The sequence below is a fragment of the Theropithecus gelada genome, chromosome 11, assembly GCF_003255815.1.
Source record: "Theropithecus gelada isolate Dixy chromosome 11, Tgel_1.0, whole genome shotgun sequence".
NCBI lineage: Eukaryota > Metazoa > Chordata > Mammalia > Primates > Cercopithecidae > Theropithecus > Theropithecus gelada.
The window spans coordinates 84,154,504-84,168,158 of NC_037679.1; the positions used below are offsets into that span (position 1 = coordinate 84,154,504).

The following is a 13,655-nucleotide window of genomic DNA, read 5'->3' on the forward strand; positions in this document are numbered from 1 at the left end:
AGGGCGGGATTGGCAGGCGGAAGGGAGCATGTGATGGGCTGAGCTCACAAAGGGCCCGGGTGCTGGGCTGCAGCTGGGCGGTGCGGGGGTGGATCAGTGCCTGCTCTTCCGCCTTCCTTTCTCCCCTCCCCCTAAGGATTCAGTTACCCCTTCTGAAAGTCACCACCTTGTATGTGATTTAATCCAGCCCCATGAAACTATCTGAGAGCACGAGTGAGGGTCAACAAACTTGTTTCCCCCAAGAAAAAGGGTGGAGTCAGAGAGGTGGTGGGAAGGGTTTGCCTTGCTTTGTCATCGCTTATATAACCAGAAAAGGTTGTCAAGGACGCCTGCAGGTTAAGGCCTGGCAAACAGGAAGAAAAAAAAAGCCTTAGGGAATATGTTCTTTTCCTGTTTCTTCTTGTGTTGTATAACTGTGTGGTGGAACACAAACTGCTCCAGCTTAAAAATAACCCATTCATCTCAGCAGTCAAAACCGGACCTAAGAGCTAGTCTCTAAATTTGCCTAGTTTAGGAACATTAGGAAGTTATTTAACCTATTTGGGCTTTGTTTTTGTCGTTGTTTGGTTTTGTCTTGAAATTGTAAAATACACATAAAATTTACCATTCTTAAGTGTACATTTTTTGTAGCATGAAGTACATTCAGTGTTGTGCATCAGCCGTCACCACCATCCGTTTCTGGAACTCTTTTCATCTTGCAAAACAAACTCTGTCCCCATGAAAAAACTTAACTCCCCATTTCTCCTCCCACCAGCCCCTGGCATCCGCCATTCTACTTTGTGTCTCTATGAATTGGACTACTCATGTGACCTCATATAATAAGCTTTAAGTGTAAAATAAAATTTAATAGTTGAAAAAGCACTTTTTTCAAAGAGTATTTCTAGGAAGCTCCAGTTCCTAACACTAGCCTTTAACAATAACAACTCCTTGAGGTATTTTTTTTCCTTGTCATGCACTAGCAGAAATATTTGGCTTTGTTTCTTTGTTTTTTGAAACAGTATCTCGCTCTGTCATGCAGTGGTATGATCACGGCTCACTCTGCAGCCTGGACATTCAGGCTCAGGTGATCCTCCCACCTCAGCCTCCTGGGTAGGGAGGACTACAGGTATGTGCCACCACACCTAATTTTTTTTTTTTTTTTTTTTTTGTAGAGAGCAGGGTTTTGCACTTTGGGAGTCTGAGGTAGGTGGATACCTGAGGTCAGGAGTTGGAGACCAACCTGGCCAACGTGCTGAAACTCCATCTCTACTAAAAATACAAACATTATCAGGCGCGGTAGCTCACGCCTGTAGTCCCAGCTACTCTAGAGGCTGAGGCAGGAGAATCACTTGAGCCCTAGAGGCAGAGGTTGCAGTGAGTCGAGATCGTGTGCCACTGCACTCCAGCCTGGGTGACAGAGTGAGACTCCGTCTCCAAAAAATAAAATAAGAGATGGGGGTTTCACCACGTTGCCCAGGCTGGTCTTGAACTCCTGGGCTGAAGTGATCCTCCTGCCCTGGCCTCCCACAGGGCTGGGAATACAGACGTGAGCCAATGTGCCTGGCTGAAATATTTAATTATAAGGTACAAAGTAATGTCATATAAGTGGGGGTCATAGTAAGAAATAAAAAATAAAAATAAAAAAAATTGAAAAAAATAGGCATGGTGGCTTACACGTGTAATCTCAGCATTTTGGGAGGCCAGCGTGAGAGGGTCATTTCAGCCCATGAGTTAAATACCAGCCTGAGCTACATGGTGAAACCCTGTCTCTACCAAAACAAACAAAAATTAGCCAGGCAGTAGTGCATGCCCGTAGTTCCAGCTGCTCGGGAGGATGATGTGGGAGTATCGCTTGAGCCTAGGAGTTTGAGGCTGCAGTGAGCTGTGACTGCACTACAGCACTCCAGCCTGGGCAACAGAAACAGACCCTGTCTCAAGAAAAATAAATAAATATATAAATAAATAAACAAGAAACAAAACAGAAGTGAAACTGCCTTTACCAAAGTCATAACAGAAAATTATTACAATGAAAGAGATCTGACCTCATTGACGCCATCTTGTGCCTAACCTCCACTGTCTTTGTTCATCCCTAGGTGTAGGCTGAACTGACTTTGGAGGAACTTAGTTTATAGTTTAATTTTGAAACAAAGGTGATAACAGCCTTTTTCCAAAACAAGCCCCCTTCCTGCCTGGGCACGAGACTGCTTTACAGGACTAACAAATTGGTCACAAGATTAGAAATTATGGTTTAGGAGTCACGCAGCTGGAGACTGCAAGATTCTGTCCATGCCCAAATTGCTCCTGAGGATAAAACATCACTATTGTAAAAATCTAAGACCAGTGCTTAAGATATTTTGCATACTCTGCACTCATTGGGCCAACTGACACCGCCCAGATTGATAAACTGGCTCATCTGGTCTTGTGGCCCCCACCTAGGAACTGACTCAGGGCAAAGGGACAGCTTTGACTCTGTGATTTCATCTCCAATCCAACCAATCAGTACTCCCAATTTCCCGACCTCCCTACCCACCAAATTATTCTTCGAAACTCCAGTCTCTGAGTTTTCAGGGAGACTAATTTGAGTAATAGTAAAACTCCCGTCTCCCACACTGCCAGCTGTGTGTGAATTAAACGTTCTCTATTATGCCAGGGCAAGGTGGCTCACGCCTGTAATCCCAGCACTTTGGGAGGCTGAGGTGGGCAGATCACAATTTCCCTGTCTTAATAAATGGGCTCTGTCTAGGCAGAGGGCAAGGAGAAATCTTTGGGCAGTTACAGAAGATGTCAGCTTTGTGTTAGTCCTGATGACTTCAGAAATGATCTTCAACGTTTTTTCCCTTAAAACCTCGTTGACTTTCAGGGAGAAATAACCTTTCCTGAAGCTCATTAGAAACAAGCTGTCACCAATGCGTCACCACCTAACTGGTGAGTCAGTTCACAAGTTTCAGTTTCCTCATCTCAAAAATGAGAGCTCTAGATCTAAGATTAGACGCTTTTACCATTTAAAACATGAAGTCAAGTCAAACGAAAGAAAGGGGCTGACAGGTGAGGAATTCATTATAATTGCAAAGAACTGTACACAGAATGCAGCAGAATCCCTTCTTTCATTCTTATTATTATTTAGAGAGATGGGACCTGGTTAAATTTTAAAAATATTATTTATGTTTATGTATTTATTTTTGCCTAAAGATCATGCACGCAAGTAAATCTTTTTTTCTGTCTTTCTTTCCTTCTTTCTTTGTTTCTTTCCTTTTCTTTTCTTTATTGAGACAGATCTCCCTTTGTTGCCCAGGCTGCTTTCAAACTCCTGGGCTCAAGCAATACTCCTGCCTCATGCCTCCCAAAGTGCTGGGATTACAGGCCTGAGCCACCATCTTTTGCTTTCAGTGGTAAGATACAGAAACACAGTGGAGGTGAAAGCAACTCTATCTTGGATGCTAATCTGCCAAGATAACTTCTGATTAATGCCTCTTCCAGGAAGGCCTCTAAGATTTCTACTTTACTGTTACCATAAATTCTGCCCTTAGATCAGAACAACCTAGATCATACATCCTGCCCTTATGCAGATTCATATAACATTCTTGCCTTTGCTTGAGGGGTTGACTTCAATTGTCCTAAATATTCCTTCCCTATGGTATAGAAGCCCTGGGTTGGGGGTTATGGCACAGTGAACTTTATATCCTCTGATGACCACCCTGAGACTATGGCTTCTGTTGGTAAGTCCCTAATAAATGTTTTTTCCTGAGAAACTGGATTTGTCAGCCCCTTTCTTTGGCCTCTCAGCTCCCTTGACCTTTGGGGTAGGTTTGCAGGTCTCCTCACCCCGGAACACAGTGTATGAATATAAATGTAAATTGCGTGTGCATTACAGCCATGGAGACGTGTTGCTGAGGAAGCAGAGAGCAAAGCCCTGGTGGGATGCGAGTTTGCCTTTGGGTTCCTCCCATGCAAATGAGGTGGTTAGTGGCAGTGCAGAGGAGGAGTGAGATGGCAAACAGGGGGGCCCAGACCTTCCAGCAACTTACACACTTGCCCCCCCGATGGCCAGGAATGCGTCAACAGCCCTCGAGACCAGTGCAGTGCAATCACAGTGGCACGAGATGTGGTGTACACTCCCCAGATGATCTTCCTGCTCACGTTTGCTGTGGTTTCAATCATCCAGTCAGGTTTTGCCTTAACACTTTTCTGCTGATTACTCCCATCAGCCTCTTCTAACTTATGTGCATTTGAAACATTAGAGATTTCAGAATGGGAAGATCACGCCTGGTGTGAAAATCTGAGCTCCAAGTAGTGCCTGGAATCATAATACATATAATGATCACATCCATGGCAGTTTAATGATAAGGAGCTATGGACCACAATGAATAGAGAAATCAGCAAAACTGTAATGGAGATGCCGGGGATCGAACCCGGGGCCTCATGCATGCAAAGCATGCGCTCTACCACTGAGCTACATCCCCCTCCCTTTCCTGTACTTCTTTTTGGAAGTCCTTGCTATACTCTGTACTTAAAGGCGTTTTTCCTGTTTCCACGTGTTTCATTTTTATTTTTGACTTTTATTACTGTTTTAATTGACACATAACAATTGAGCACATTTATGAAGTGTGGTGTGATGTTGTGATCTATGTACACAATTTGTAATGTTCAAGTCAGGACAATGACCACATCTCTCCCTTCAAACATGTATCATTTCTTTGTGTTGGGAGACATTAAAAATCCATGCTTCCAGCTATTTGAAAACATACACTAAGTTGTTGTATTCACCCTATAGGGACACTGGAACTTATTCTCCTATTTAGCTGTACTTTTGTATCCAGTAACCCACCTTTGGCTATTCCCACCTCCCCCACCTTCACCACCTGCGGTAACCACTATTCTACTCTCTATTTGTGAGAGCAACTATTTCAGCTTCTGCATATGAGTGAGATCATGCAGTGTTTATCTTTCTGTCCTTGGCTTATTTCACTTTATGTAATGTCCCCCAAACTTAAGCATGATTTTGTTTTTGTTTTGTAGAGGAAAAATGCCAGGATTTCATTTTGTTTTGTATTTTTTTAAGGTCGAATAGTATTCTATTGTGTATGTACACCACATTTTCTCTATCCATGTGTCTGTTGACGGACACTTGGGTGGATTCCACATCTAGGCACTTGTGAATAAAGCTGCAATACACATGGTAGTGCAAGAGGTTTTTAGTTTTTGGTTGGTTTGTTTGTTTTGAGACAGAGTTTCGCTCTGTCGCCCAGGCTGGAGTGCAGTGGCCTGATCTCGGCTCACTGCAACCTCCACCTCGTGAGTCCAAGCGATTCTTGTGCCTTGGCCTCCTGAGTAGCTGGGATTACAGGTGTGCACCACCACACCTGCTAATTTCTGTGTTTTTAGTAGAGATGGGGGGTTTCCGCATGTTGGCCAGGCTGGTCTTGAACTCCTGACCTCAGGTGATCCACTTGCCTTGGCCTCCCAGAGTGCTGGGATTACAGGCATGAGCCACTGTGCCCAGCCAAGGTTATTTTCTAAGTTAAACTTTTGTGTGTTTAACTGAGTGTTAGAGTTTAGCAAAACCACAACAACAACAAGAGAATTGTTTTATGTTTCCCAAGTAGGTCAGCCCTTCATAACCTTGCAAATACAATTCTAGCGGATACTGGAACCAAGGAACAAATGAAAACTGACCCGTTCTTAAATGTTCCTCTTCACAGACAAAAGAGAAGAGAAGAGAAGGAAAATTGAGTTTCTTTCCAATAAATAAGGGCATTGGCTTGATTGTACCTTCACCCAGAAACCTCTGATTTCTCATCCTTTAAAACCATACCAACCTTCAGTGACTTTGAGGTTTGCATATCAGCTGGAAGACATTTTTTTCCTCCCAAAAGAACTATTATGGCCGTGCCTGTAATCCCACTATTATGGCTCATGCCTGTAATCCCAGCACTTTGAGAAGTTGAGGTTGGCGGATCACTTGAGGTCAGGAGTTTGAGACCAGCCTGGCCAACATGGCGTGAACCCTGTGTCTACCAAAAATACAAAAAATTAGCCAGATGTGGTGGCGAGCGCTTGTTGTCCCAGCTACTCGGGAGGTTAAGGCGAGAGGATTTTTGGAGCCCAGGAAGCAGTGGTTGCAGTAAGTCAAGATCACCCCACAGCACTCCAGCCTGGGAGACAGACCGTTCTGAATATAAAAATGAGCAAACTGAAAAGAAACAGATCCACTTCCCGGAACGAGGGCTTCAGCTCGGAGGAAGGAGTCTCTTTACAATTGCCCACCGAAAAGAGACAGTCTTTTTTTTTTTTTTTTTTTTTTTTTTTTTGAGACTAAGTCTGTCACTCAGGCTGGAGTGCAGTGGCAGAATCTTGGCTCACTGAAGCCAGCCACCACCTCCCGGGTTCAAGCAATTCTCCTACCTCAGGCTCCTGAGTAGCTGGGATTACAGGAGTGCACCACTATGCCCAGCTAATTTTTGCATTTTTTAGTAGAGACGGGGTTTCACCATGTTGGTCAGGCTGGTCTTGAACTCCTGAGCTCATGACCCGCGCCCGCCCACCCCCTCCTCCCGCCTCCCGCCTCCCGCCTCCCGCCTCCCGCCTCCCGCCTCCCGCCTCCCAAAATCCTGGNCTCCCGCCTCCCGCCTCCCGCCTCCCGCCTCCCGCCTCCCGCCTCCCAAAATCCTGGGATTACAGGAGTGAGCCACCGTGCCCGGCCCTAAGATCCATTCTTTAACTGTGAATTTGCATCTTTCTTTTCCAGAGAGTTTCTTAAGCATACCAGGGGAGAGAAGCCACAATGTTTAGTGTCCTTCAGGTCATCACAAAGCCGTTCCTTGGGGAAAGAGTGGGTGAGAAGCTAGGAGAGGGCAGGAAACTGAAGGCTATACCTTTTTCCATCAGCCTTGATGAAGCTAGGAGAGGGCAGGAAACTGAAGGCTATACCTTTTTCCATCAGCCTTGATATTTCTTGGCTGGAAATAGACACTTACTGTGATACGGAAAACTTGCCTCAAAAATGTCCTGCCACCTCGTTCTCCATAGTTCCCTGACCGTTGCTGGCACCTGCGACTCTTCCTCACCAAAGGCCATGCAGAATTGTCAGAAAAGTTAGTAGACTTGGGGAAGGAAGTGCTGGATATATCAGCTGTGATTGCATCACCTAACCTCTGGGCCTCATGTGTGAAATAGAGATTTGAAGGTACCTACCTCATCTGGTTGTTGTGACAATTTAGTGAGTTACACATAAAACACGTATAATAGTGTCTGGTAGAAAGCACAGGCTCTGGGCCGGGTGCAGTGGCTCAGGTCTGTAATCCCAGTGCTTAAGGAAGCCGAGGTGGGAGGATTGCTGGAGCCCAGGCGTTCAAGACCTGCCAGGGAAACACAGTGAGACACCCCACCCCACCCTCACTCAGGAGGCTGAGGCAGGAGGATCTCTTGAGTCTTGGGAGGTCAAGACTAAAGTGAGCTGAGATTGCGCCACTGCCCTCCAGCCTGGGCGACAGAGCAAGACCCTGTCTCAAAATTAAATAAATAAATAAGGCTAGGTGCAGTGGCTCACAACTGTAATCCCTGCACTTTGGGAGGCCGAGGTGGGTGGATCACCTGAGGTCAGAAGTTCGAGACCAGCCTGGCCAACATGAGGAAACCCCGTCTCTATTAAAAACACAAAAAATTAGCGGGGCATGGTGGCGCGTGCCTGTAATCCCAGCTACTCAGGAGACTGAGGCAGGAGAATCGCTTGAACACAGGAGGTGGAGGTTGCAGTAAGCCGAGGTTGCACTACTGCACTCCAGCCTGGGCAACAAGAGCAAAACTCCGTCTCAAATAAATAAATAAGTAAATAGAAAGCAGGGACTGTGAAATGTGGGTCTGGCTGTTATAAACGTGTTATTATCATAGAACTCTACTGGAGGGCAGTTGCCTCTTCTATTCAGCCCAGCGTGGTGCTTTGCTGACCCGTTTTGGGGAGATGGGGGAGAGCAAGAGGGCAGTGGGGAGATGAGGAATGGGGACCACCGTGCAAACCATCCTCTGACCTCATTCCCCCAGGCTAAGTGGGAGCCACGGGGGAGAGACCCTGGCAGCAGAAGAGCAGGATGGCGCCATAGGGGGCATCATTTTGGACGTGGTTGAGGAGCAAGCCCACAGGTTGTATTCAGTCCGCAGGTGCCCCTGCTTCCTCTTGTGCCCACCCACCTGGCTGCCAGAGGGCACTGCTCAGAACAAACCTGAATATTTCTCTCTGCATGAAACTCTCGGAATCAAACCCATGCCTCCTGCCCTCTGTATCCCTTCAAGGTACGATGTAATCTGTCCTCTAAGGGCCGCTCTGACTTCACCTCCTGCTGCCCTCTCCTCCCTCCTTCCTCTCCTCTTCCTGCCACACCAGCCTCCTCACTGTTTCTTCCCAGCTCAGGGCCTTTGCACTTGCTGTTCGCTCTGCCTAGAATGCTATTTAGATCTTCTAATTCTTTATTTTTTGAGGCGGAGCGTCGCTCTTGTTGCCCAGGCTGGAGTGCAATGGCGCGACCTCGGCTCACTGCAATCTCTGCCTGCCAGGTTCAGGCGATTCTCCTGCCTCATCCTCCTGAGTAGCTGGGATTACAGGCATGCGCCACCACGCCCAGCTAATTTTGTATCCAGCTAATTTTGTATTTTTTGGTAGAGACGGGGTTTCTCCATGTTGGTCAGGCTGTTCTCAAACTCCCGACCTCAGGTGATCCACCCGCCTCGGCCTCCCAAAGTGCTGGGATTACAGGCGTGAGCCACCGTGCCCCGCTGCCAATTCTTCTTCCTTTTTTTTGAGACGGAGTTTTGTTCTTGTTGCCCAGGCTGGAGTGCAATGGCATGATCTTGGCTCACCGCAACCTCCACCTCCCAGGTGCAAGCGATTCTCTTGCCTTAGCCTCCCGAGTAGCTGGGATTATAGGCATGTGCCACCAAGCCCAGCTAATTTTGTATCTTTAGTCGAGATGGGGTTTCTCCGTGTGGGTCGGTCTGGTCTCGAACTCCCGACCTCAGGTGATCCGCCCACCTCGGCCTCCCAAAGTTCTGGGATTATAGGCGTGAAACCCGTGTTTCAAAACGGTGAAACCCCATCTCTACTAAATATACAAAAATTAGCTGGGCCTGGTGGCGCGTGCCTGTAATCCCAGCTACTTGGGAGGCTGAGGAAGGAGAATCGCTTGAACCCAGGAGACAGAGGAGGAGGAGATTGCGCCACTGCACTCCAGCCTGGCGGCAGAGCGAGACTCCATCTCAGAAAAAAAAAGAAAGAAATGGATGAACACTTCCTCATGCGACCACTGCCTTTTTCTTGCTTTTCCGTAACCGTGTGACACGCAGCAAGGCCACAGACAACCACAGAACCAGATTCCCGTTTACCTGCAGGGTTTATTACTCTTAAGAAGAGTGAAGAAAAACATAGAGGAATGGTAAAAACGTTACCAGCCTCCCCGTCGGGGAATCGAACCCCGGTCTCCCGCGTGACAGGCGGGGATACTCACCACTATACTAACGAGGACCGCCCATGGGAAAGCAATTTCAAGTCACTCTCTTAAAGTAAATGTAGCTTTCCCTAAACAGGTTCCAAAGAATTAAATATTTTGTATTTCCCACAAAACAACAGGTCCGACTTGACTTCATGCCATTTTAAGGCGCTCGTTTCCTGCTCAGTCTTTGATTTTGCCACGAGAGTTCAGAAAGCAGACATTAAAAAACAGAAAGCAAAAATGAACAAACAGGCATCAGCAAGTGCATTTGAGACATGAAGGAGGTGGAGACGGCAAAAACTTGACCTTATTTGATTTACCCAAACGGTGAGTGGCGAGAGAGTTCCCTTGCCCTCCGCCCCTCCGGCTCCTCGTGGACACTGCTCGGGGCTTTCTTAAATATAGAAAGTAAAAGCCTTTAATTAATTGTAAAGAATCGGCTCCGTCTATGCACCTCCTTTTCCCCCCCCACCCGGAAGGAAAAGCGAAACTGCCGAAACCCGGGATCGAACCAGGGACCTTTAGATCTTCAGTCTAACGCTCTCCCAACTGAGCTATTTCGGCAGCCACTGTACCTAGGTTGTTCTTTTATCCTCCTGGTCGTTTTGCCGCCCCGGGTCTTTGGCACCGAAGCTGAGAAGGCAGGTTCAATAGGGACCGCTTGCGGTGGCCTTCTCGTCTGGCAAGGCCACGACCTCCGAGAAGCCTTCTCTGATTATATCTCCCGACAAGGCCCAGGACTTACTATTTATTGTTAACGTTATCATTTTCCTTGTCTGTTTCCCCAGCTAGCATGACAAACGCAAGAGGAGCAGGAACCTCGTCTACCTCCGGCACCGCTCTGTCCCTCAGTACCTAGAACAGTACCTAGCATGTTGTAGGGGCTTGACAAATATTTGTCGACTGATTGACTGAATGAATGAATGAATGAATGCATGCATGCATGCATGCATGAATGAATGAATCCCACCTGGCTCAGAGCTAGGGTTTCTCAAGCCCCCTTCTCTGCGCAGAGGAAAAAGGTCATCCCCTAGGTGCAATTCCGCAAGCAGCGCGAGGCGTGGCAGGAATGTTGACCCCGCCAGGGACTGCGGGAGGACGCGTCGGCCGGAAAGCAGCTCCCTGCAAGCTCCGCCTCCCAGGTTCACGCCATTCTCCGGCCTCAGCCTCCGGAGTAGCTGGGACTACCGGCGCCCGCCACCACGCCTGGCTAATTTTTTGTATTTTTAGTAGAGACGGGGTTTCACCGTGTTAGACCAGGATGGTCTCGATCTCCTGACCTCGTGATCTGCCCTCCTCGGCCTCCCAAAGTGCTGGGATTACAGGCGTGAGCCACCGCGCCCGGCCTTTATTTATTTACTTAAAATCCATGACTTCATTTTGATTCTGACAACTTTCACATCATGGGTTGAAAGTAGTAACTTGCGTTTTACTTTCGTTTATTTAAATACTTCTAAGGGCCAATCTTTTCTGTAAGTTTTATTAATGAATCATTTTTCCTCTTCTGTAAATTCATTACCTGTTGATTGTGATCTATTGATATTTTTGGATTTTTCTTAGTGATTTAAAAAATTATTTCTATAATAAAGATATTAGGCTGGGCGAGGTGGTGGCTCACACCTGTAATCCTAGCACTTTGGGAGGCTAAGGCGGAGGGATTGCTTGAGCTCAGGAGTTTAAGACCACCCTGGCTCCTCCTAGATGATTGAAAGGACACAACATAATGGATATGTTGTAGTTGATAACGAGACATTTAAAAAAGTAAAATCAGGAAGATTACCAAATAGTTGGTCTGCTCAAGCTTGCAAGTTATTCGCACGTAGTTAGGCCCTAAAATATTTACAGAACCAGGTAGGAACCATCTATACTGACTCTAAATATGCCTTCAGGGTGTCTCATACATTTGGAAAATTTTAGGCTGAGCGAGAACTAATTAACAGCAAAGGTAAGGAACTTGCTCATGAAACACTAGTTGTTGATGTTCTTAATAATCTTCAGTTACCGGAAGAAATAGCCATTGTCCATGTTCCAGGACATCAACCTAATTTTTATTTTAAAAGTCAAGGACACGGCCGGGCTCGGTGGCTCACGCCTGTAATCCCAGCACTTTGGGAGGCCGAGGCGGGCGGATCACGAGGTCAGGAGATCGAGACCATCCTGGCTAACCCGGTGAAACCCCGTCTCTACTAAAAAAATATAAAAAACTAGCCGGGCGAGGTGGCGGGCGCCTGTAGTCCCAGCTACTCGGGAGGCTGAGGCAGGAGAATGGCGTGAACCCGGGAGGCGGAGCTTGCAGTGAGCTGAGATCCGGACACTGCACTCCAGCCTGGGCGACAGAACGAGACTCCGTCTCAAAAAAAAGAAAAAAATACAAAATAATTAGCCAGGCGTGATGGCGGGCACCTGTAGTCCCAGCTACTCGGGAGGCTGAGGCAGGAGAATGGCGAGAACCCGGGAGGCGGAGCTTGCAGTGAGCCGAGATCACGCCACTGCACTCCAGCCTGGGCAACAGAGCTATACTCCGTTTCAAAAAAAAAAAAAGAAAGAAACTTAACAGAATGCAGTGAGGTCAGGAGGTCAGGCACTTCCAAGAGCGGACCTGTCAGTCAGCCCTTATTCATCCCGGAGTGGGTGTATGGTGGTATTGTGAGAACCTTTACTGGACACTCTGCCAAATAATTGGAGTGGTACTTGTGCTCTAGTTCAGTTAGCTATCCCTTTTACCCTGGCATTTCATGAACCAGAAACAAAACAAAACAAAACAAAACAAACAAACACGACATCGTAAAACAAGAGAAGCCTCTCTTAGGCTCTCTTAGGTCCTTTGACCCCCATGTTTATTTAAATACAACTGACATTCCACGAGGTATACCAGATAAATTCAAAGCTAGAAATCAGATAGCTGTGAGGTTCAAATCCCTTCTCCCACAAATAACGATTAATAAGAATGTATATTGCATAAACTATATTTATTACTATCAACAGCAATTTATTAACTATACTTAAAGATGCTATTAAAGGAAGAGCAGAACAGTTACGATCCACTAGTAAAATGGTCTAGGAAAATAAAATGACTTTAAATACAGTGTTAACTGAGAAAGGTGGTGCTTGTGTTATAATTAAAACCCAATGTTGTGTACAACCTTCATCCCAGATAACACTACTCCTAACGGAAGTATAACCAGAACCTTATAAGGTCTCACTGCTTTATCTAAAGAGCTAACTAGAAATTCTAGAATTAATAACCCTATTTCAAATTGGCTAGGAGGATGGTTTGGTCAATGGAAGGAAACTATAACCTCAATTCTCACTTCTATTACTACTGTATTAGGTATACTTCTCCTTCTCAGATGTTATATTATACCATGCCTCCGGAAGCTAATGACAAAATTAATAATGACAGTTCTTACCAAAACTACTAAAACCTATCTTAACTCTCCCCCACCTTATTCTAAGAGACTTCTCCTCTTAAAAGCTCAAGTAGAACAATTAAGCCAAAACATACTAAAACAGTTTAAAAAGGAAAAATCATAAAAATTAAAAGGGAAGGAATTGTAGAAAGCAAAAGTTCCTCTTCAAAGCTTCCCCTTTGAATCATAAATGTTACTGATATCTTTTCTCAAAACTAACTTTCTTCAAGTTTCTTATTTTATAGTAATAACTATCTGTTAAGCCTTAGGTAGCAAATGTAACAGAATAAGCCCACTCTGACTTTAGTATCTATGTTAAACATGCTCACAGGCACGTAGTACATTCTATGTCCTTGTACCTTTGTCAAAATATTCGTGCTGGACGTGCCCAGGCATGTCCCAGCTTGCAGCCTACACTCCTCCCTTGTTTAGGAATATTATTACTTTTCTAAGTCCTTTCTAAGCAACATCCTTTTTTCCTTTGTTCCTCACTGCCTTTATGTATTTTAAAAAGTTTTCAACTGTTAGCTAATCGGGTTTTACTTTAAATTGTGAGGTCTGCCTCCAGTCAGCGAAGTCAAAACACAGCAATAGGGACCTCATGCATAAGGAATAAATATTCTTATGTCTCTTTTACTTTGTGTATGCTCGTGGCAGAATTGCTGACTGGCACCACCCTTTCTGCAGAAAGTAAAAGTCGCCTTGCTGAGGACACTTTTTGTCTAATTCGTAATTCTTCTCTGAGACATCGGGGAATAAGCATTTATTTTCAAAAGTAGTTGTATCT

At 45.8% G+C, this 13,655-nt stretch overlaps 3 non-coding genes across 3 annotated transcripts; all 3 read right to left on the minus strand.

The window, feature by feature from the left end:
• Positions 1-4,367: 4,367 nt before the first annotated feature.
• TRNAA-UGC lies at positions 4,368-4,439 on the minus strand. The gene has a single exon. It is a non-coding gene; the product is annotated as a tRNA-Ala (tRNA).
• Positions 4,440-9,418: 4,979 nt separating this feature from the next.
• Positions 9,419-9,490, minus strand: TRNAD-GUC. The gene has a single exon. It is a non-coding gene; the product is annotated as a tRNA-Asp (tRNA).
• Positions 9,491-9,949: 459 nt separating this feature from the next.
• On the minus strand, positions 9,950-10,022 carry TRNAF-GAA. The gene has a single exon. It is a non-coding gene; the product is annotated as a tRNA-Phe (tRNA).
• Between the last annotated feature and the right edge of the window lie 3,633 nt (positions 10,023-13,655).